This window comes from Anopheles coluzzii, chromosome 3, assembly GCF_943734685.1.
Source record: "Anopheles coluzzii chromosome 3, AcolN3, whole genome shotgun sequence".
Classification (NCBI taxonomy): Eukaryota; Metazoa; Arthropoda; class Insecta; order Diptera; family Culicidae; genus Anopheles; species Anopheles coluzzii.
The window spans coordinates 39,567,499-39,576,859 of record NC_064671.1 but is presented as its reverse complement, the minus strand read 5'-3'; positions in this window follow the sequence as shown (position 1 = coordinate 39,576,859).

The window sequence follows — 9,361 nt, the reverse complement described above, 5'->3', positions numbered from 1 at the left end:
GCTTTGTTTCCAATCGAAACGCATAATTTACTGACGATATATTTAAACCCCAGTGGAAATGTATCGGGATGAAAATCGTTGTTTTTTTTCAATGCCATTATGCCATTAACCCATATTTTTGCTTTAAAGGAGATACTATTACAGTAAGAAAAGCCAAAACAATAGACTTCTAAACTTTGTGGACTGCAAGGATGGACTGCAAAAATTCTAACGAATGCCTTATTTAGAAAACTATTCTAGAAAAGATATTCATAAGTCATATTCATACTAAGGTTTAAATGTCAGTAATGCATGACCTGTGATATACAGTGACAAAATAGTGTTGTTGCTATAATTATAATAACTTTGTTAGTTTTTAAAGAAATACGACTTCGGTTTTAAGTGGTTTGATTTATTTTGACTTATGATTTTTATTGTAATGTACGTATAGAACAGCTCATTTACTATACAAGCTCAAGGATACTGATAGAAAAGCGTTGAATTGCCGAAATGTAGCTTATTATATAAAACAAAAATAGTTTTCAGGCCATCTCAAAATTTTTATCTCGATGCCTGTATGGACTGCTTCCTTTGTGCACTGGAGTGAAATGGATTTTTATCTTACGTTAGAACCAATAGTGAATGGTTGAGTAATAATATATAGGTGACCCCCGAGATACGAATATATTTCGGAGCAAATACATATCCCAAAGCAAGGCGTAGATCGAAAAATTCGTGTGTCGAATTTGGAATATGTTTAAGGAAAACGTTCAATATAACGTAAATCATCTAAATAACCTTGTGTTAGGGGCAGTTCCGTAGTCCAGTCCTTAACTTGTGTGACTTAATAATATGTCCATGGTGGGTTTATGCATAGAATGAACCGTCCTCCCATGGCAAGGACTGACTATCCGGCTGCGTGGTAATGAATAAGTCTCAAAAGCCTTGTATAGACCGGCATGTCCGCGTTGGACATTACACCAAGCACAAGAAGAATAACTTGGTGTTCATTCTAACGGTCTCGGATTTGATGATTTATGCTGTATGGATATAACTTTATCTAGCATTCGACATGTAACGGTTGTTGTTTCTCGTAGTACAACATTAAAAGCGAGTTTATTTCACGTAATCTACTTATACTGATAAACTAATCTATCGAGCTGAAAGCTCCAAAATTAAGGAATAAACTTCTTGTTTCATTAAACACGATCAAACTGACAGGGCTCTCTATGCCTAAACACCTGTGTAACTTCATCGTTTCCATGAAAAATAAATTACAATCTGCATTCAGACCCTTGAGATCTTCATTTATGAAAATTAACACTCTTTAAATGATATTCTAAGCAACAGACAACTTCTCTTAACTGTGAATAATTTCTTCTAAAAAATTCCAACTTGCGTAAGCTTACAAACAAGGTGACCAAGTACGTCGCTACTGTACCCTGTTTTCATTATCTGTGCAAGAGCATGAAAAGGGCTTTCTTGTTTATCTCTCCTCCGTTTGTTCTTGCACGAAACACTTCCATCATACTCTCAATGAAATGTGCACGTGATTTCAGTTGGATAGATACTATAAAAGCTTCCCCCTAAGCCATTCCCCATTCTGCTTACTAGTGGCGTTTAATGGACAGGCATATGTTGTGGCTACAATAGTGAGTCAATGTCGTGTAAATATTGCGAAATAATTATGTAAACCAATATTTACGAATGATTCGCACTTGCGTAAACGATAACCATTTCTTGTTTGGTCACATTTACAAACAGCACGCTTTATCAATGCAGTACTTTCCCATCTGATCACAGTACAAACCGTTACACATCAAACATACCTTAGGGGCCGTCCATAAATTACGTAACGCTGAAATTGGGATTTTTCGACCCCCTCCCCCCCCTATCGTAACAAAACGTAACGTTTGCGGAGACCCCCCTTCCAAAATTACGTAACGCATGATCGAACACCCCCCCCCCCCCCTTAATTTGGTTTTGCATCAACAAATACAAAAAAATATGGGTTGCAGGGGATCCTCTCTTCTACTCTTCGATGGCCCCGCTGCTGGGCTCAGGATCGTCGGCGTCTCACTTTTGTGGACTCCTCCACGTCTCGGTGTCGATCCTGCCAATAGGTCGCTATCGGCTCGATGCGCCTGCTGGTCACCACAGCTTTCCAGAGTATATTCACCCTCCATGGCACTTCTCACACTCTAACTTGCACCAAATTTTTAATTTGTTACGGATGTAACAAGAGTAGCGAAACTGCTAAACAAAAAACAGATCTTTGAACACCTTTTTGAAGGGAGGGTTAAAAATTTGCTGCGCTTTATTTGCCTGTTTCTTCGATACTACCGCTTCATCGTTCCCTGTCTCGTAACGTTACGAATTCCCTTTCTCGATCATCCGGGTGGTCCGGATGATCGAGGCAGCCGAATTATCCAACTAATCCTGATTGACAGCACCGCACGACTGTTGTTTACCAACAATAATATACAGGTCGATGCGTTTAGCGTAGAATGACATGTAACCGTTTGAATTTTGTTGACGGTAAGATTGAAAACTACAGTCTTTACCTGAGACACACGGCTCTTAAACCTGTATTACACGGTGGATTTTTTCATGGCAATTTTCTGTCAAACCTCTGTTTTGGTATTTTATAAACGTCAAGTTCGTATTCCCTATCAAAAGATATAAAGAAATAAAAGTGCAAAACTTACCCAGGTGGGCGATCATTTGTCAGTGACCAGTGATAGGATTGTATTACGTTACGTAACAGAATGTGAACCCCCCCTCTCCCCTATGTAACAAACCGTAACGCTACAGGGAACCCCCCCCCCCCCCCTTTGAGCGTTACGTAATTTATGGACGCCCCCTTACTCGAACCGTAATGCAGCGTAATCGCAAATCATGGTGCGTTCTTTAGCCCCATTAATTTTTTATCAAACGCTGAATACAGGGGAATGGTTTTATTTGTGAACACCAATCATGGCAACATTTTCCATGGCAAACATTAACTAAATCGCGTCAACCAGAAAGTGAGATCAAACCGGTGTACGCATAAATCTCGCGCTGCAGTATATCGGGTATAAATATGGTTCCCTTTCGCGGTGCCGATGGTTGTTATACATCGTGTGACGCGATGGAGTGTAAAATGTGTCGTGATGAAGTTAACGTGCCAAACAGTGCACGTGGTCTATCGCAGTGCATCGCTAGGATCGCAGAGCTTTCCGGAGCCTTTGCCATCGCTGACTCTGGTAAGCGTTAACTATAATCGTCTGACGGGGTTGATTCAATTCCTCTAGGACGTGGTAATACAGACATGGTATAACAGATGTAATCCCTTCGCCGGAAAGAATGTACGTGTGATGAAGCACCAACTCGTCAGAAGATTCTGTATTCTTCGGTGTCCTTGAGAGCTTTTTCTACACTGACCTGGCTCTCAACGCGATTTTCAACTTGCATTTCAATGTAGGGAGCTACTCCTCAGACCCAAGCATACACCCTTTGTCCTAAGACAGAAACAGTACTTTTGTGCACAAATTGTACATTCAACATAAACCTGTTTGATCTGAAAGAAATATAGACTGAAATTTGTGGCTAGCTAAACGCTTCATTAAAGCCACCAAAATGTGGTTCATTTTTTAACATAAAATTCGTTCAGAAGAAAGGCGTTAAGAAGAAAATGCTATCAAAATTTCAGATCGTTTGGTTAAATTTGCTTTTCAAAGAGAATTCAAATTGCAGAACAGTTGATAAAAACTGCCACAAAATGCTTAACCATAAATAGAGTATTCGCGGGGTTAAGGTTAGGTGAACACTTTTCTACGGAACATAACTGTTGCGAAAGCCACTTAAGAAAAGGAGAAAATGTGGATATTTCTGCTGGGGAAAAGTCACAAAAATAGTTTATTCCTTCCCTGACTTGGTGTGGTTCTAAGAGGCAGAAGACGCATCTTTCGGGTCTATTTATACCGTCTCTCCCCACCGCCATCGTAAACCCCGGTTACAAATGGAGGGCACCTTAGCCCTATGCCCTATCCTGGTTAGCCATCAGGAAAACCCTACAACAGTCACGAGCGTAGAAGGTTTTGTCAGGCTTTCTATGTGTAAACAAACGCTGTTCACAACAATAGCTAAAAAAATATCGCTGCGCTTCATACATCCAAACGCTTTGTGATTCGTTTTCAAACTAGAACCGAAAAAATTAAATAGAAAATCTTTGTAAAAATAAGATTATTACTAACTTATCCGGCGCTACCATCGCTTTGCGGTCTTGACCTGCCTCAGGAGTGTCCAAAACCGCTCACGATCTCGCGCCTTCATCTGTCAGTGTGTCCCACCCCGGCCTTAATGGTGGCCGCCTCCACGCCATCCTGCCTCCTCAGTTTGGGCCTACCACGCCTTTTCTGTCCTTGTGGATGGAGTAAAAAGACTTTTCGAGCTAGATGATCTGTTTCCATGCGTACAACATGACCAGCCAACCGGAACCTGGCGAGCTTGTTACGCTGCATGACAGTGAGGTCGCCGTACAACTTGTATTGCTCGTCGTTATAACTGCTCCTCGATTATTCATCCACACATACGCATCTTTCTCCCGAACGCGGTTAAGAGGATTTCGTCAAATTTGGACAATGTTGATGTCTCAGAGGCGTATGTGAGCACTAGCACTATATCAGCATCGTCCGTTGCGACAGGTTTGAGGTAAACTATCTTGTCAGGAGATCGAAAGACCAGTTGACAGCCAGCATCCTTGCGCACAACTCAGCTACCATGCTTTTGTCGTTGCTGACCTTTGACCCGAGATTTCCTAGACGACTTCAAAAGTGCGTTTACCTAACTATACGTCATACTTATGTAGGTTTGGATTATAGTTTAGTAGGGCCGCTAAATGGGATTGATAAAACACTATTATTTTCATGGTACAACCGGTCTTGTGGTTCAGTCGTCAACTCGTATGACTTAGCAACATGCCCATCATGGGTTCAAGCCCCGAATGGACCGTGCTGCCATACGTAGGACTGACTATTCTGCTGTGCACAATGGGCAGTTTAGAACAAATTGCGGGATAAAATTATTTTTGCAGAAATTGTTAGTTTTTATCGTTTGTAGTAAAGTATTATGATAGTAAATAACATTTGATTTGTAGTTCGCATCCATACCACCAGGTGGCGCTACATAAAATAGTGTTTTAAGGGATCTTTGCTTAGTTTTATTAATTTTGTGTGCTTTTTTTCTTGTATTATTTGTTGCTAATAGTATAAACCATTTTAAAATATACTGTAATGTTCCATAATGAAGATTAAATAAATAATAATAATATTAATATATAAACAAAACATAATAATTTTGAATAAGATAATTTTTTCTGCTTTGTATAGGACAATTGTAGCTAATTCTCGTCACTTTTACTCACAGGTAGTACAAATATTAAAAATTTACATACACAACTTAGGTGGATGCTACTACAAGCTCCTGACGTCTAGTTCACTTTTCTAAAGACATGAATAAAGGCATTTAAATAATTAGATAGAGCAGGTGCATTGAAATAAAGTACTTCCCAAATTCGTAATGAAAAGCAGCACATATTGTTTGTCTTTGAATATTCATCCAATACCTTTCCAAGTGCTGTACTGCCTTCAGAAGGGGTAATAAAACTAAAAATCCTTCTTGGTTTTACAACTATCTGAAAAAATCAAAATTGCACGATAGCTACAAACTGAGTATTTACTTCATTTGTAAAGTTAAATCCTGTCTTTGTTTTAGTGCGTGTAGCTACTGATATTGAACTGGTTAACGAATCAGAGGAATACAGCTCATTATACAAAATGTCCTTCTGGATGCATTTTCTTTCTTGCAAAATATTCTTTGTAGCATCTCCCCTCTATCCTTATATTTAGTTTGTCATGAGTTTTGGGAGTTTCTTCTCCCAAAACGCCAATAGATGCTACTGCATTCATAACGTTTTCCTGTTATGCGTATAATTTAAGAATTACTTTCCTTATATCCTTCTATAATTTGCAGTAGAACCAAAAGGTATTTGGTTCTGATTTGCTTCATTATATTTTATAAAAAAGTTAGGTTAGAATAGAAATTTACATATTAGATAAGTACATGAGCTGAAACTAAGATACACAGCTTCGTAATTGAAATTAAACGTGATTAAAAGCACGTAGAATATATTTTTGTAGAATACACGTAATACGCAACACTAGGCACCTATGGAGCCGCCTAGTTACGCATGTGTCTGTTTTTAGAAAAAGTTGATGTGAAAAAACTTCAATAAAATTCGCGTTCGCAAACTTTCGCAGAATATTTCTTCACAGATTGATAGTATATATATTACACTATGATGTGACATATATGAGACAACGCCACTCTACGCCACTTTTATAATGGCATTAAGTCGAAAATTAAAATTATGAAAATTTTCAGGAGGTTTCTTCAGTTATTATCGTATATTTTTGCATAAAATTAACTTAGATCAAAATTTTTCATGTGTTTATAAAGCTGACTAAATATCCTTTATAAAATGTTTAAATTTATCAAAATCGGTTCATATTTGAAAAAGTTACAAAGGTTTAAAGTTTTCCAAAAAAGTGAAGATTTTTCTGCGTTTTTTTAAGAAATCTCGACTTTGAGAGGTGTTTTCTAGAGAACCAGAACAGATAAAGAGCTCATATTTGGTATTTTTCTTAGTATAACCCTTAGTATTAAAACCTATTATTTGGAATTGCGCTATTACAAAGTTGATTTTTTGAATTTCATCCCGGCAAATGCCCATTGTGCTGTGGTGCGAAATCAATTATTCACTGAAAGCCAAGCCCATAACTGGTACAGGCAGGTCTTGATCGACAACGGTTGTTGAGCCAACGAGGAAGGAGGAAATTATTTTCATAATAAGAATGACGGAGTTGGTTGGCAGAAGAAAAACTACCACATGCAGATTATGTTTCAGACCAATCCATTAATCACTTTATCGCTAGTATAACTTTTTTATACAGTTTTTCTTACATTAATGTTCCTTAACGGATTGAATCAGAAAGATGTTTTCCTTATCCAACTCTTGTCAACTGGCATCGCACTTCGGTTAATGCAAATATTATGGCAATCATCAGAAGCCGGAAGTAAAAATGCAATCAAACCAAAAGAAACTTGATCGCAGAGTTATAAAACCAACCGAAATTAAACACCGAAGGATCATTAGAAAATAGTTAATAAGCTAAATTAATACAGCAACTGTGCAAATAAGGTAAGACGCGCGGTTTCGGCTCATGATGAAATCCGGCCCAGCGGACCAACTTTTACCCTTAAGCTATCAACCGATACCGGTAGTCTTCTTTTATTCGCCACCATCGTGCTACCCTTGCTCAAAGTCATGGTAGCTTGCATGGGAAAACACTCTCACGCTTTAACAATGAACTAGGAAGAACTGGTTCCAGTTGAATAAAAAAAAATTGAAAAAAACTAGTTCAACAAACGATAAAAATATAACTTCACCTGAAACGCATCGCACTCCCAAAAGTGCCCAACAACAAAAGCGCGCAGTAGGAGCCAATCGAGTGCAATGGAAAGTTCAGTGAGCGTGTGTGTGTGTGTTCATTTTTTGTTTGCCGCTACCAATTGAATGGAAAGGAATTTTATGTCATCGTTTTGTAGGCACTGTGGTTGCAAGATCTTCGACGCAAGATTTCTTTGTTAAGTGCGAGGGGAGCTTAGTGCGGAAAAGGATTGAAAATCTTGGACGTAAAAGTTGCAGCCAGAATTTTTGCTATTCACGCACAAAGTTAGCCGGCGCTGATAGAGAGAAAGCGGTAAAGTGATCAATTCTTCGTGGTCGTTTTGTTCGTTGTTCATTTGCACTATATTCGGGGACGCAAAAAGGCAGAAACCAAAGGACGGGTACAGATGGCAAACACGGACCACGACTAGCCATCCGCCTCCATCAGTAGAAAGTTCTGTAACAATTGTTGTCAAATAAAACCAACAATCAGCCGGTGTGAAAGAAATTAGCGTGCGTCTTCTTTTAAACCTATTTTTTCTTCATTCATTAAACGTGGTTATGAATTATTTTGATAATTATAGTTTACGACGGTGGCTTTGCATAGGCTTAGGGTGATAAACCTAAAGTTAAATTTAAATGATGTGCATGATAGTTTCTGATGTTTGAAAGCGCAAAAAAAAACAGAACCAGTTTTACCGCTTGAAGAGAGATTTGTGTATCTTCCAGCTGAACGCACAATGATGTACGAGAGTGATAAAATGGTACTCCACCTATCGTCGGTAGATGCATCCAGGCACCTCGCCAGACAGGCTGATGAAGAGGCTGTAAGATGGCTGTATTGGGGCAAATATTTTGTCGGATGTTCGCTGAAAATGGTACACAGTCGGAAGATTAGTATTCCGTACACGTTTCACGGCTTGGATAACGTAAAAAAGCCTAAGCTGCGGTTGCATGGCGACGGCCCTTTAGACCCGGTGTAACGATGTGCTGTGCTTATGGGGAACCACGCCGTCTAGTCTGCTATTGTTGATTTTATTTCATTTTTATTTCGATCGTTGGTGGTTAGTGTTATGAGCATATTGTCGTGAAAATTTGAGATCAGTTAATCGTTCACTCATGTGAAAATACTTGTGTGAACTGTTTAACTGCTTTTAATATTCCACAAATTTCATTAAAAAAAGAAAAATTTAAAATATTTTAATTTAATTAATGGCTATCTTCATCTACTGAAGGCAAACGTATATGCACTCAAACAGTAGAGTTGTAGTTAATGTTCAAACAATAAAAGCATTTGAATTGAAATTAACTAATGCATATGAAAATTATTCCTATTTGTAACATAAAGTTTGGTAATAAAACTGCAAATTTGTTTGGATAATTAAGTAATTAAGTTTGTTCAATTGTCCTAATAGCAAAATTTCACTTGCATTATTTTATTCCATTTAAAATCCCACATTTACGAATAAAATACATACAGAAATGTAAAAGTTGTTGAGAGAAACAAAAGTAAGTATGATAAATTGAATGCACGGATGTAAGAAACACATGAAATATACAGCTTTAAAAATTGAATATAACACACATCAATTAGTTGAACGTGTAACGTTGAATTGTATATGTTTTATTAACCTTTAACGAAACTGGTTCACATTTAAAGCTTCACATTAAAGGCTCTTACTTGAACACTTTCCATTAAAGTTTTGCCATTCTGGGATTTACCACCAAAGAAGGATGATTGCTTGAACTGGAATACGGTTGGCTAGCACGACCATCCATGCGGACATGCCATGCCAGCGTCCATGCCAGCGTCCCTCCCCCCCCCCCCCCCCTTTGCAGAAATCCTTTTTCCTTTGAGCTCTGAAGTTTCTTTCAAAATTCTTTTAAGCAAGA